Genomic DNA, 15,758 nt, shown 5'->3' with positions numbered 1-15,758 from the left:
CTGGAGGAAGCGTTTCGGCGGTGAGCGCTCCCGGCCGGGAAGTGTCCTGGGGGAGGGGAGGTGGACCACCCCGGGGCGCTCTGCAGACCCTCACCACCCCACTGCGCAGACGAGGAAACGGCCCCCCGAGCAGGCAGGCGATCTGCCCAGCGCCACACGGACTGAACCCACGCTCTTGCCCCCACCCTCCTACTGCTTCTTAAGGGACACCTTGGGTGCTCAGGAACCCTGGTTTGAGAGCAGGATACTAAGTGGAAGAGGGAGTTTGCTCTGAGGCCTTGTTGGGCAAATGACATGGATGGAGGGGACACCCGGTTCCCCAGCTCCAGAGCTGGGGAGGAAAGTGACAGCTCCTTATTTGAAGGACGTTCAAAGGGATAAGTTACCTGAAAGGCTTAGACAAGCTCTCTTGAGGGACCAGGAATTCCCCAAAGCTGACTGTCATTTATAGGCCAATTTCACCCCCTTGCCTCTCCTCAAATCTCCTGGTAATAACTCAAATGGCGGAAGTCCTCAGTTTCGAGCACTGCCTAAACTCCCCTCTCACCTAAAATCTCTTCCACATAAAATGTGAGATGTTTGCATCTAACTACGTTTCTGCGGCCAGTGGTTAGACAGTATCCAACTTTGTTTCTCAACACCAATCATGTGCCTGCTCTCCCTGCTTCCTCTTTTACAGAGCCCTAGATAGCGCCTCTGTCTCCCTCACCCTTTGGCTGCGGACAGGGTGAATTTTGTCATGGGAGTCAGCCAATCACACCATAGAGAAGACAGTTTCCCCTGGGGAGATGTTTGAAGAAGCCACACACTGTCCCTTCAGTGTGAGACTTGTGTAGGTAGGACTGTCCTGAAGGCGTATCGTGCCCCGCAGAACTGTAATTTGGTGCTAACTGTACTGCCTCCTGGCATTCCCCAAGCCTGTCGCTGTGCCCAGTAGATACTATAGAGCTTAAGTGTGCTTGCAGGACACTGAACAGGTGGGGAGGAAATGCAAAACTAACTGAATAACGTGTTCTGACCCCAGATAGGACAGGTGCCTAGGCTCAAGCTGAAGAGGCCCGAGATGCTGATGGCAGAGATGGTTCATTCTCTACAATCAGAAGGCTCACGGTTTCCTTCTGTTTTGTACAACTAAATGGGTATTATCAGTCCCTATTTTAGGCACACACACTAATGAGCCTTTGGTATCCAATCTGCTAAGGCCAGAGGGGGGTTAAGATGTAGAATCAAAGTGTTTGGTTGCATTGGGATATTCAGAAAGATTGCATGGAAAGTACACGAAGGTTGTCTCAGAAGATCACGACTAGGGTTGGAAATCTTTTAAAAACAAACACCCTTATTATGTTTGCCTTGGAGTTCAGCTTGTAGAATTGGATTTTCCTTCTGTGTCATACTGCTAAGTAAAACAAGGACTTGGTAATACGCTGAACTGACGATGACAAGAAAGCATAGGTGATGTAAGTTAACAATAGGTAGATAACCAGGACTTGAATCAGCTGAGATGATTTGAAGGCAAGGCTTGGCATTTCAAGGCAGGTGCGGGTGACTGCCTGAAGAGTTTGCCTAATTCATGGCCTCTGAGTGGAGCAGCCATTAATTATGCCTGGCGTTATTAGGAAGCAGGTCATAAAATGTATTAGCCCTTATGGCTAAGACGTGAAGGCATGCATGTGAGCATTCTAGGAGCTCAGCACGGGCGGTAGCTATCTCAGAGTAAAAGCACAGTGGAGTTGGAAAGATTTGGAAATATGGGGTGTTCAGAAAGTGTGACGTGGTCAGGAACACACAGCCGGGGCCTCAGATTGTTCAGAATCACATAGCCCCTGTCTCTGAAGAGCCCAAGTTGTATCACAAACCCTGCTTTGAAACAGTATGTTTTTTTGCAGGCAGAGAGTTCAGCTGTTAGATGCATAGCTGCTTCTTCAGCTTCCAGGACAGCGTCCATCACATGCTAGTCACTCATTTTAAAAAATAAATAGCTTCACTCCTTCATTTCCTGGAAGGCTAAACTAACCCACATACCTTTGACATACTGCTTCACAGCCCTTTGAGTTTTCTGTTAGAATTTTACTACCTAGGGTTAAAGTTCTAAGCCAGTTTCCAACTCTGATCTCGAAGCTGTTGGCAGCTTTAATTTCCTTTTTTTAAAAATTTTAAGTATGGAAAAAATATAAAATTTACCATCTTAACCTTTTGTAAGTATGTATTTCAGTGATCTTAATTTCCTTTTTAATCTGTCAAGGTTTTCTGTCAACACCTTCATCCATTCCATTCTCTCATTGGTTAACTTCCATACACTCCCAAACATGTCACAATTTTCCAACCTCCTCTTCTGCGAAAAAGCGTAAGATGTTCTTACACATAAGTAGCATATATAACCTTCTGGCTTGCCAAAATCTGTAAAATATTTAAACAATTGTCCTGAAGCTTATCTGATCTTTTTTATTTAGTGCCTTTACATTTTTATTTAATATTCTGATTTTTGGATACCAAAAACAATTGCTCTGAAGCCTATCTGATCTTTTTTATTTAATATTCCCTGGTTTTTGGATACCAACAAAAGGTACCTTTTTATTTTGTTTTATTTTATTTTATTTTATTTTTTTGGAGACAGAGTCTCACTCTGTCACCCAGGCTGGAGTGCAGTGGTGTGATCTCGGCTCACTGCAACCTCTGCCTCCCAGGTTCAAGTGATTCTCCTGCCTAAGCCTCCCAAGTAGCTGGGATTACAGGTGCCTGCCACCATACCCACTGATTTTTTTTGTATTTTTAGTAGAGATGGGGTTTCACTGTGTTGGCCAGGCTGGTCTTGAACTCCTGACCTCATGATCCTCCCACCTTGGCCTCCCAAAGTGCTGGGATTACAGGCGTGAGCCACCACGCCTCGCCAACAAAAAGTTAATTTTAAAGGCTCTGGTGAGAATTCTGGACCTTCTTTTGGGGATTTATATATAAGCTAGGATACTTTTGCAGGAAGGTAACAGGAACCCTGACTCAATCTGGCTTAAACAATAAGAAAACTTATTTCACACATTAGGATGTCCAAAAGTAGGAATGTATTTAGGGCAAGTTGACTAAGTGACTCAACAGTGTTACCAGGGATCCATATTCTTTCCATCTCTGGTCTGTCCACGTTAGTGTAGCAGGAACTGGTCCAGCTCTCACAGAGAAACAAAGTTTTCTTGTGATTTGCTCAGAAGAACTCCCCCTAACCCCCACATCCAATCACTGGGCAGAATTGGTTTTTCATTCCCAAGAGTGATGGATTACCATGATGGTTTCATTATTGGTTATTAACAGGGGCTTCATATGTCACTTCGGAGTGTGGGGAAGCTTTTGAAATTCCCATGCCTGAATCCCATTCTCATAGATTCTGATTCGGAAGGTGTGGACATTAGCATTTTCGAAAAACTTCCCAAGTGATTCTAATGTACAACTTGAGGTGAGAATCTCTAGTTGGACTTATAATGGGCAGCATGGATTTGAGGCGTTAACTGCAATGTTACTAGCACATCCATTTTTAAAATTTGGCTAAAATCCTTTTAAAATGTGTTTACATTTATTTCTCAAACAGATATCATGGCTATATTTTTGGTTTCTACAAGTGCGATCATGAACCTGCTGAATCCCAGGCTACATCCCAGCTTCAGCAACTTCTTGTCTCAATCACCCTGCAGTCAGAGTGTGACGCTTTCCCCAACATATCTTCAGATGAGTCTTGTAAGTACCTCTGCAATGTGAGTGTATTATAGCCCAGGTGCTCACTGACGGACTTCACTGCCAAAAACTGTCTCCATGTTAGGAACCACTGTGAGTTCTCAACCAGTGAGTTTATGATTCCTATTTTAAAAATAACCTTTAAAGTCTGATTATAAAAGTAGTACATAGCCTTTGTGGAAAATTTGTAAGTACAGTAAGTGCAGAAGAAGAAGAAATAAATCACTCTTAGTCCCAGCAGACAGAATTAATCACTGTCATTTTAGGTGTATTTTTTTTTTTTTCCAGAGTAAAACATTTAAACATTTTACATAGACATAAATACAAACATGATAAGCATTGAGATGAAAATGGCAGTAATTCTGTACATGTGCTTCTTGTATTTTTGTTATATTTTTGTATCATGCTTTTTTGCAAAATACATTATAAACATGAATTTCACTAGTTTTCTGTGACATCATTTTCAATGGCTGAATAATGTTCTGTCACTGTATGGATAAGCTGAATTGGCTAATCTCTTTTGACCATCTAGGTAATTTCTTAACTTTTGTCTTTGAAAACATCTGTTTGTATCTATGATCTCTATTTATAATCTATAATTTTACAAAAGATAATGCAGAGCTTGGGGGAGAGGGTGGGTACAGCAGTTTCATTTGATTGACAATATAATCGACATTTAGCTGTATGATTTTGTCCTTGTTGTTACCTAAAACATTATTCTCTAGGGCTTTTCCCAAATTGTTTTAGAACAAACAAGTGGACGTGCCTTTTCTATAGGGTATACTGCCTGAGAATAATGTGGAATTGCACCAAGGCATCAAAGAAGAGCAGTGTAAGGACATGTGTAATATAAGATTCGTGCAAGAGACAGCAGACAGGGGAACTGAGTGTAAAGATAGAGGCCGGGCGCTGTAGCTCACACCTGTAATCCCAGCACTTTGGGAGGCCGAGGTGAGTGGATCACTTGAGGCCAGGAGTTCAAGACCAGCCTGGCCAATATGATGAACCGCATCTCTACTAAAAAATACAAAAAGTCAAATGTGTTGGTGCACACCTGTAATCCCAGCTACTCGGGAGGCTGAGGCAGGAGAATCACTTGAACCCAGGAGGCAGAGGTTGCAGTGAGCCGAGATCATGCCGCTGTACTCCAGCCTGGGGGACAAAGTGAGACTGTCTCAAAAAAAAAAAAAAAGATAGGATGCCACAAATTTAGAGCAAAGAGCAACTCCGTTACCCCCAGACTGCCTCACAGTTAAGTACATGTCTTCATCCTGCTGGTTTAGATGAGATTTCTCAATAATACATCTCTTTGAAAAACGGCTTGCTTTCTCTTCAATTCTGTAGCTCTTCTTAGAAAAGAAATAGGAAAATTCACCAACGTCAGGTATCATTCCAGTTGATACTCAGCACTGACACCACGTGAAGTAGGATTTGCAACCTGAATTGAGATGAAAATGGTCATTACGTTGCCAAGGAATCTTTGCTGTCCTTTGGCAATACAGATAACAGATTGTAAATTCCACAAAATGAAGTTTCGAGACTGGAGAGTCATAGCTTATCTTTCAGTCAGTTCTACAAACCCTCTTTATTCTGAAAGGGAAGTTTCTTGAGACAAGGTGATTGTGAAATTTTTGGCTGAAGAATAAACTAGTTTTTAGTCTTTAAACTAGTTGATGATGACGATAAAAGTAACACATATGAATGGAAATAAGATATCAAACATCCAGAGTGGGAGGACATGTTGGAGGAGGTGACACATGTTAAAGCACCACTATTTATTAAAAATTATGCATGCCCTGAGAAGTGGAATAGCTTTTACTGCAGATAAATGGACACATAAATCAAGGGTGTTTGATTCTGTTTCCCTGTAATGTGAAGGATTGTCAACAAAACTCAATATCCATCAATAGAGGAATGACTGAATGCATCTTGTCAATCTTTACTCAATAGTATGATCACAACAGTTAAGAATAAAGAAGCAGTATTACAGAGAACACACATGGAGAACTGCCAAGTTAAACTGCTGAGTTGAACAAAGGAAGCTGTATAATTATGTGTAGGGGTGGACCCCATTTATATATCAACACACACGTAAAGCAATACTATTCTCCTTCCATGTATATCTATGTCAAGCCTAAGAAAGGCCCGATAAGTATTTCCTCTGAGGAAGGTAGAAGGAGTTGGGTGAGTATCTCAAAGGAGATTTTAGCCTTATCTATAATGTATTGTTTTTAAACAGAATATATAGATACGTTATTTGTATATTCACCCTCCAAAACAAATGTATTTATGGTGCAAAAAGATACAGAATGGGCTAACTGAAAAGTCAGTGATATCATTCCTTTCACACTTCAGGGAAGTAATCATTGTTAACACTAATAACTTGGTTGTGAAGTAAAAATGGAAATTCTGTAGCTATGTGTTCATATATTTAGAAAACCAAATTTCTAATTGTTATATGTATTTTCCACTGAGTTGAATTAGTCCTTTTTAATACCAGCCAGTTGTCAGCTATTAGAAAATAATTGGTATTAAGTATATGTAATATATTAATGTTTTTGAGGTGACTCTGTCTATTTCTGGAAGATCTCAAAACTAGAATGTGGCGCAAAAAAAAAAAAAGTTTTTAAACAGTGACCAATGGAGCAGTGAGCTCTAGGTAGCTGATTAAGAATTTGATACAGGTGGGGTGAAGTGGCTGACACCTGTAATCCCAATACTTTGGGAGGCTGGGGCCGGTAGATGGCTTGAGCCCAGGAGTTCAAGACCAGCCTGGCAACATGGCAAAACCTCGTCTCTACAAGAAAAAAGAAAAATTAGGCATGGTGACACATGCCTACAGTCCCAGCTACTTGGGAGGTCCAGGCTGCAGTGAACCGTGATCATGCCACTCCACACCTGCCTGGGCAGCACAGTGAGACTGTCTCAACAACAACCCAAGAATTTGCTATAGATGTAGAGGAAACATAATTAGACTATGCTCATAAATAGCAATATAGTTCTTAGCCTGGCACTGGCTGACTCATCTAATGGAATGTGGTTATCTAATGGAAAAGGCTATCTTGTCAGAAGACTGTCACCTGAGATGCTCGCACTATTGATAGAGCACTTTTGCCTACCTGCAGCTAACTATTCTGTGAGCATCTGAATGGTGGTGGTGGTAGAAGGTGATAAACCAGCATAGAGGACACAGTATTAAATCATTAACCTCCAGCCCTTAAGCATCTTTGCTGTGGCAAAGTCCACAGCTGTTACACCCTTTAGCTTTCAATCTCTTTACCATCTGTGGGTTTACTATGTCTGGTTGATTCCACTCCAGACCTCTCTAAAAGACTAAGTGACTATTGGGCCAACCTTAGAATGTGTTTCAAAGATTGAAAGATTAGCCTCTCACCAGAAGCAGCTAACTGGAGTCCCATTCTGGATGATGTGAACTTTTAATTGAGTGGGACAAAGCTAAACTAAGCTAAAGGGATTTGGAGAGTAAGTCTTAAGGCAGGTTTGGATGATACTGAGGGAAGGTGGGTGCAGGGCAAGTAGAAAATTCTGAAGGCAAAAGAGTGGAGATAACTCTCTGGCCTTAAAGGGAATAGATTTGAGTGACACCTAGGACGTTACCAAGGATTAGTAGGAACTGAGGAATTTTTGCATTTTCAACTAAACTCTTAGCTTAACTAAGACCCTACTCTGTTGAGAAGTTGAAGAGACTAACTCTCTTGGGAAGATGAAGAAACATGGAGATGACACCCAAATTCCTGTCTTGAGTGACTCAAGTGACTGGATGGTGGTGCTGTGACTCACTGAAATGAGGAACACAGAAGACCAGCAGGTTGAAGTGTGCGGAGGAGGGAGGGAAGAGTTCTGTTGCGGCATGTGGAGTTGAGGGAATCCACAGGACATCCAAATGGAGATGTACAGGAGGCAGTTAGAGAAACAGGTCATGTGCTTGGGAGAAAATAATAGTCCAGAAATATCAGTGACATGTTTAGGAAACTTATTGTGTGTCATTGAGGGATTAACAAAAGTATGTGTGTGATTTTAAATCTCCAATACAGATACTCTACTTGTGAAAGAACCAGTGGCTGTCCTTAAGGCCAACAGAGTTTGGGGAGCATTACGAGGTAAGTTCCGTGCAGTTTCACCGTTACTTTCCAGTAAAGGAAAATTTTCAGTTGGTGCTTTGTGAGATCAAGCACAGCAAACCTTTGCTGCCTTGGATCCTTTACAGAATGCTTGGTTATGTAGTTCCAAAATTATTTCCATTGAACATATACTTCGTAAAGCATGGGAGAGGTCGGCACAGTGGCTCACACCACTTTGAGTCAGCACTTTGAGAGGCTGAGGTGGGTGATGATTGCCTGAGCTCAGGAGTCTGAGACCAGCTTGGGCAACATGGCGCAACCCCATCACTACAAAATACACAAATTAGCCGGGCATAGTGGCGTGGACCTGTAGTCCCAGCTACTCTGAACGCTGAGGTGGGAGGATTGCTTGAGCCCAGGACGTTGAGGCTGCAGTGAGCCTAGATCACACCACTGCATTCCAGCCTGGGCAACAGAGCAAGACCCCTGTCTCAAAAAAATACAAGTAAATAAATATAGCATGGGAGAAAACTCATTTGACCTCTCAAAAACTGTTTGAAGGTTATTACATTCCTACAGTGCTGTAATTCACTGATGCTCTTGGGACTGTAATGTTTATAGCACTACACATGGCCCCAACCTGTTCTGATGAGGGAATTTTGTTTCAGCTATCGCTTCTGTTGACTCCAGAAGCAAGCATCTCTCTTCCCTAATTTCAAATTCCTGTGGATTTAGAAGCATAACTAAGTTTGTATAAGGAGCAGTATAAAAGGCAAATGTGCTATTGAGTTGGTTAGAGGCAGTGGGCAGGGAGTAACTTGAAAAGCTTTTCCTGAGAATTTCAGGGTCTGAACTTCAAAGTTTGACATCAGGACATTTGCTGTTCAAAAGTTTCTTTTACCTTTCTAGGCAGATAAGATACTGTACTGACTTCCAAATAGAGTTTTTAGAAATGGAATTTTAAAAAATATGAACTAACCCAATTTATAGTCATTAAAATAAAGACTTGGGGCCGGTCGTAGTCATTCACACCTGTAATCCCACCACTTTGGGAGGTCCAGGCAGACAGATCACTTGAGGTCAGGAGTTCGAGACCAGACTAGAGATGGTGAAACCCCATCTCTACTAAAAATACAAAAAAAAATTAGCCCGGCATAGTGGCGCGTGACTGTAATCCCAACCACGTGGGAGGGTGAGGCAGGAGAATTGCTTGAACCAGGGAGAGGGAGCTTGCAGTGAGCTGAGCTGGCACCACTGCGTTCCAGCCTGGGGGACAGAGCGAGACTCCATCTCAAAAAAAAACCCAAAACAACAACAACAAAAAAAACCAGTCTTGCGAGTATGCAGTGGCTAGATTTCTAGTCCAAGAAGTCCATATTTTCTGTTTACCATCAGACTTTCGGAGTAGTGTACTCTAAACTGATCATTATTGAATGTAGTGTCACTTAACAGAAACTTTCAAAGTTATTCTTCCCAGCATGAACCTGTACTTGATGACATTGGGGAGAGAGGAAGGCATAGGAAAGATGACTGTACTGTTCTTAAGATATAAATTCCCTGGCTATATAGCTGTCAGCTAGAATGAGGAATCTGAATCAAGTCAAGGCCATTTAGAAGAATTAGCCTGTCAACTGGTATATTCAGGGAATAATCCACTTGAGTAAAAAATGTTCAGAAGTTAGTCTTTGCAGCTATAAGTAAAACACTGTATATTGTAAATTGGCCTTTATTTATAGTTTCATCGTTTTTCCAGCCATTTTTCCCTGTTACATTTAGGTACCTTCTAAAAGTGACTATATTTGATTATAAAAATTCTCTCATAGTGCTATAAATTTATTAAGAAACTGGTATTAAATTACTATTCTTCTTTTGTGTATATTGAAACAAACCCCAGGGTATGGGTACAATGAAGTAAAGCACTTTCATTAGATGAGTAGAGAAGTGCAATGGATTTTTTTTTAAATTTGGCTTCGATTTTAGAAATTATGGTAGAGGCTGTAGGTGTAGGTATAACAATATATTTTAGAGGATACAGGTATAACACTATATTTAATTATATTTGCCTTACCTGGTTATGAGTCTGGTTGAATAATATAGCTTTTATCATCTCAATTTGTTTATAAATTAATGCATTAAATTTTACTTTCCTCAGGTTTAGAGACCTTTAGCCAGTTAGTTTATCAAGATTCTTGTGGGACTGTAAGTATGATTATTATGTTACTAAAAATTGTTAGACAAATTACTAATAGAAAAAAATGTAACCTGTTTAGCTGTTGTTTCCTGAAGGTTTCTTTTCCCCAGATATTTATCTTAGCTGGTAAATGTAAATTTCATACTTTTTATTGTTCTAAATTAATATTTTATGAAATGCTTGTATAAGTAGCTGTAGTCTTCACTGAGTTCAAGACAACAGAAAATTCTAAAACTAAAGCAAAATTTTGTTTTGTCTTATAGTTCACCATCAATGAATCCACCATTATTGATTCTCCAAGGTTTCCTCACAGAGGAATTTTGATTGATACATCCAGACACTATCTGCCAGTTAAGATTATTCTTAAAACTCTGGTAAGTAAGTACTTCATTCTAATCCATCGTCTATTCTGAAGGTATCTCCTTTGTGTTGTAACTTTACGTTGGTTACTATTGGTAGGTTGGAACGGGGAAATTTGTATAAGCACCGGACATTCTTTCCTCAGTCCCTAGTGTATTTCCTCAGCTGTGATGTGGAGGTCCCCTTGAGAGTCACCCTCCTATTTTCAGTGCGAGAGCCATGTATAACATGTATTTAGCCAAGACTGTAAAGAGAAAGTTTAAACAATGCCCATTGGCCCCTTACATATACTCCCTTTTCTCAAATCATGTGTCTAGACTTTTGGTTAGGAATACATGGCCACCCAGGTGTGGTGGCTCACACTTGTAATCCCAGCACTTTGGGAGGCTGAGGCAGGTGGATCACCTGAGGTCAGGAGTTCAAGACCAGCCTGGCCAACGTGGCAAAACCCCGTCTCTACTAAAAATACAAAAATTAGGCGTGGTAGTGTGTGCCTGTAATCCCAGCTACAAGGGAGGCTGAGACAGGAGAATTGCTTGAACCCTCCCAGGGTGGAGGTTGCAGTGAGCGGAGATTGCACCACTGCGCTCCAGCCTGAGCAACAGAGCAAGACTCCATCTCAAAAAAAAAAAAAAGAAAACATGGCCACCATACTTCTAGTTAGTGCCCTTTAAATTTTGTGACCTCCTCTTACTTTTTTTGTAAGTGGCATTAGAAAGGAGTCCAGGTGCTGCTTTATACCTAGGGAACTATTCCAAAGGAATACAGAACCTCCGGGGTGGTATGGGTTAGGAAGAAGGTTGACAATAACTGTTTTCTCCTATGGGCTTTTTTTTATTGGTTAATCCCCACCATCACCTGCCAATTTGTAGGGGTGGGGAGGTTTCCTCCCATGTTTTTTTGCACCTTCACCTGATCATTTATGATGACACTATGCTATATGCTATTTTAAAATTGTTATTTTTTTTTAGTTGAAGTCTCAGTCTCTCGTCAGGTTGGAGGGCAGTGGCGCGATCTTGGCTCACCGCAACCTCCGCCTCCCAGATTCAAGCAATTCTCCTGCCTCGGCCTCCCAAGTAGTTAAGATTAGCGGTGTGTGCCACCACACCCCTCTAATTTTTGTGTTTTTAGTAGAGATGGGGTTTCACCATGCTGGCCAGGATGGTCTCGATCTCTTGACCTTGTGATCCGCCTACCTCACCCTCCCAAAGTGCTGGGATTACAGACATGAGCCACCACGCCCGGCCTAAAAATTATTTTTACATTCACATTATACTCTGCAATTTTTCTCCAAAAGACACTCTTGTCACTTTTAAGAAATAAATGCTTAGTGTAAAAAGTTTAAACAATATAAATATGCAAAAATAGGCAGGCATCCCATAATTTCATTTGCCAAAGATCGACATACATTTTTATGTCCTACTTATCTCATTTTAGACTTAAAAAATGAATATATTAGGCAGGGTACAGTGGCTCACGCCTGTAATCTCAGCACTTTGGGAGGTGGAGGCAGGCGGATCATTTGAGGTCAGGAGTTCAAGACCAGCCTGACCACCATGGTGAAACCTGTCTCTACTAAAAATACAAAAAATTAGCCAGGCGTGGTGGTGCACACCTGTAATTCCAGCTACTTGGGAGGCTGAGGCACAAAAATCACTTGAACCTGGGAGAGGGAGGTTGGAGTGAGCCAAGATTACACCACTGCACTCCAGCCTGGGTGACAGAACGAGACTCCATCTCAAAACAAACAAAATGAATATATTAACATATATAATGTTTTTAAAAAACTTAAATTAGACCATACTTTTGCTACTCCCCACACCTCCCCCCCTTTTTTTTTTTGTGAGACGGAGTCTTGCTCTGTTACCCAGGCTGGAGTGCAGTGGCACAATCTTGGCTCACTGCAACCTCTGCCTCCCGAGTTCAAGTGATTCTCTTACCTCTGCCTCCCAAGTAGCTGGGATTACAGGCACCCACCACCACACCTGGCTAATTTTTGTGTTTTTAGTAGAGATGGGATTTCATCATGTTGGTCAGGCTGATCTTAAACTCCTGACTTCAAGTGATCTGCCTGCCTTGGCCTTGCAAAGTGATGGGATTACAGATGTGAGCCACCGCACCTGGCCTTTGCCACCCTTTTAACAGTTGAATATTTCACTTTTTTTAACTAGTCTCTTGCTGATGGACATCTAAGTTAATTTATTATCAATGCAACTGCAGAGTGTTTTTACACATACATATTTGTACACTTGTCAAGATTATTTCTTGAGGATAAATTCTTAGAAGTGGATTTCCGGGCTTAAGATGTATATATTTTAATTTTTGGTACATTTTAACTTTTGGTATATACTGTCAGGCTGCCTTCTAGACAGGTCGGTCATAGCCACATATGCTTGGCCAACAGTGTGGTACATCTTTGCCACGTTTGTTGCTGATCTAATGATAAAATATATCTCCTTGTTTTAATGTGCACTTCCTTGCTTTTTAGTGAATATAAGCCTTTTTTTTTTTAAACATATTAGTTATTTGTATATTTTATATTATAAACTGTAAGTTTCTTTTTCTTTTTTTTTTTTTTTTTTTTTGAGACAGTCTTGCTCTGTGACCCAGACTGGAGTGCAGTGGCCCGATCTTGGCTCACTGTAATCTGCCTCCTGGGTTCAAATGATTCTCGAACCTCAGCCTCCTGAGTAACTGGGATTACAGGCATGCACCACCACCGGCTAATTTTTTGTATTTTTAGTAGAGACAGGGTTTCACCATGTTGCCCAGGCTGGTCTCAAACTCCTGAGCTCAGGCAGTCTGCCCACCTTGGCCTCTTGAAGTGCTAGGATTACAGGCATGAGCCACTGTCCCCAGCTGTATGTTTGTTTTCTATGTTTACTTTGTCATCTTTGAAGATAAGATTCAGTTATGCCTTTTTGGCAGGAATAAAGCAGAAAGGATGCTGTGTTCTTCTCAGTGCATATCAGGTGACACCATGTCTTATTTATTTCATATCTGGTATTGTTCACTTATAACTTGCCTAAGATGTCATCTGCCAGGTTTTTCCACTGTGATGTCAATTAAAAGCGTTTCATACTTAACAAGTAATTAAGTATCTTGTGGGAAGAGATCTTGAGACAGTGTAAAATCCCATTCTTCAGCCAGCATTCACTCACTAGTTTTAGCATCCACAGATGGTTCTTGCCTAAATCAGTTATTACTAAGGTAGCTACCCAGTGGTGATGTTTCTAATTCCATCATTCCTTCTATCATTTATTACTTGGCATTTAAGTGTAAGGTAGAGCAATCCCTTCTCTTTTATTTAAGTATTCATTATTTTTATCAGTGTTGACTCATGGGTTACTATGTTATTCAGGATTGTAATCTTGTTACTTTCCCTGTTTTTTGTTTGTTTGTTTGTTTGTTTTTTGTTTTTCTGAGATGGAGTTTTGCTCTTGTTGCCCGGGCTAGAGTGCAATGGCGCGGGCTCAGCTCACTGCAACCTCCGCCTCCCAGGTTCAAGTGATTCTCCTGCCTCAGCCTCCTGAGTAGCTGGGGTTACAGGCATGCACCACCACGCCCCGCTAATTTTTGTATTTGTAGTAGAGACGGGGTTTCACCATGTTGGCCAGGCTAGTCTCGAGCTCCTGACTTCAGGTGATCCACCTGCCTTGGCCCCCCAAAGTACTGGAATTACGGGCGTGAGCCACCGTGCCCGGCCACTTTCCCTGTTTAATAGTCAAATTATCTCAGCTTTGGTCACTGGAAGTCCTTCAAGTTGCCTCTTATTTCCCTTGCAGGTTCCCTTTAATCTTGGAGCACTTTCTTTCTTTTTGGCACATGATGTTCCAGGCCTGTCTTCCCTGTCCCAGTCTTTTCTGTGTCCTCAGACTTTTCTTCAGGGAACCCTTTTAGTGGTGAACAACATTTTGAAACCAGTATCTAGGCTCTAGGTGTGCTCATTGCTACTAGGGTGTCACTGTAGACCCTCTGAGCAGAGACAGCTAGAAAACGTGTGTGCCTATGTATGTATACATTTATATGAACATACACACATCTTTCCCAATTTTTTATCTGTTTATATCAGGAGTTGGCAAACTGTAACCCAAAGGTCAAATCCAGTTCACTATCTATTTTCACAAACATGGGGTTTTGGTCTCGCTGTCACCCCCAGGCTGGAGTGCAGAGGTATGAGCTCAGCTTACTGCAGTCTCAACCTCCCAGGCTCAAGCAATCCTCCCACCTCAGCCTCCAGAATGGGTGGGACTACGGGCATGTGTCACGATGCCCGCCTAATTTCTTAAAAATTTTTTAGTAGAGATGAGGTCTCACTATGTCATGCAGGCTGGTCTCAAACTCCTGGGTCCAAGCAATCTTCCTGCCTCAGCCTCCCAAAGTACTGGGATTACAGGTGTGAGCCACCATGTCTGGCCTCACAAATAAAGTTTACAGGAATATAGCCACATACATTTGTTTACATATTGTCTCACTCTACAATTGCAGAATGGAGTAGGTGTAACAAACTCTCTGGCTTGCAAAGCCAAAATATTTACTGTCTAGCCCTTTATGTAAAATGTTTGCCAACCCCTAGTCTATGTTAAAAACCATGAGTTTGTATTAATAAGCTCAATTCCAATTAACACCTCTATTTCTAGCACCCTTCTCTGAGAGTGAAGATCCTCCTTTAATCCTCAATATATTTATCTGCACAATCCCCTTTTATGTAAAAGATTTCCTAACTCCATCAGCCAAATCCCTTCAGCCTTGATGAAGAGGGAGTCTTTAAGTTTTCATGATCTTGTTGGACAAATCTTCTCCCTTATTATTTTTCATCTTTTAAAAGTAGTGTTTATGTTTTATATAAATATTATATTGGTTATTCCTCTAGAGTATACATAAAATTAATAACTCAATTCACCCAAAAATTTCTCTGGGAGAATTGTATTGAGTTTGCAATGAAATTCTTGGTTGGGACTCAAATTTCAGAACTGTGGGAATTATAAGTCCTGGTACTTAAATGAATGCCCCATTTTCCCTTTGCTCTATTCCCAAACACAGTGGCAGCCAAGAACCATTTTGCATTCTTGGCAGTCCCCTACATACTTGGAATTTATAAGCTTGCTCTCCTCCCATAGAGCAAAGTTACAACTCACAGTCTAGAATAAATACATCTCCAGAGGCTTTTTGTATACTGACGTGTCATGTGAAGTATGTATGATGAAGAATTTCTATTTCTTCTCATTCTTTCTTTGCTGAAAAATAAATTTTAGCCAAATCCCAGCACTTTGGATGGCTTCAGCCCAGGAGTTCCAGACCAGCCTGGGCAACATGGCAAAACCCTGTTTCTACAAAAAATACAAAAATTACCTGAGCATGGTGGTGGGCGCCTGTAGTCCCAGCTACTCAAGAGGCTGAAGTGGGAG

General features: G+C 41.3%; 1 protein-coding gene across 1 annotated transcript in view; it reads left to right on the top strand.

Moving 5' to 3' along the window:
* The first annotated feature begins 6 nt into the window (after window positions 1-6).
* The window catches only part of HEXB (hexosaminidase B (beta polypeptide)), a 27,175-nt gene continuing 11,423 nt past the window's right edge, over window positions 7-15,758 (top strand). Inside the window, exons 1-5 of the mRNA XM_011996594.1 lie at window positions 7-20; window positions 3,575-3,720; window positions 7,773-7,838; window positions 9,952-9,998; window positions 10,254-10,364. The gene's annotated coding sequence lies outside the window, so the exon portion shown is untranslated. The remainder of the gene's footprint in view (window positions 21-3,574; window positions 3,721-7,772; window positions 7,839-9,951; window positions 9,999-10,253; window positions 10,365-15,758) is intronic.

This window comes from Mandrillus leucophaeus, unplaced genomic scaffold, assembly GCF_000951045.1.
Source record: "Mandrillus leucophaeus isolate KB7577 unplaced genomic scaffold, Mleu.le_1.0 Scaffold114, whole genome shotgun sequence".
In the NCBI taxonomy this organism is placed as follows: domain Eukaryota; kingdom Metazoa; phylum Chordata; class Mammalia; order Primates; family Cercopithecidae; genus Mandrillus; species Mandrillus leucophaeus.
Note: the sequence above shows the minus strand (reverse complement) of the source record. Positions and strands in the feature narration are given on the sequence as shown.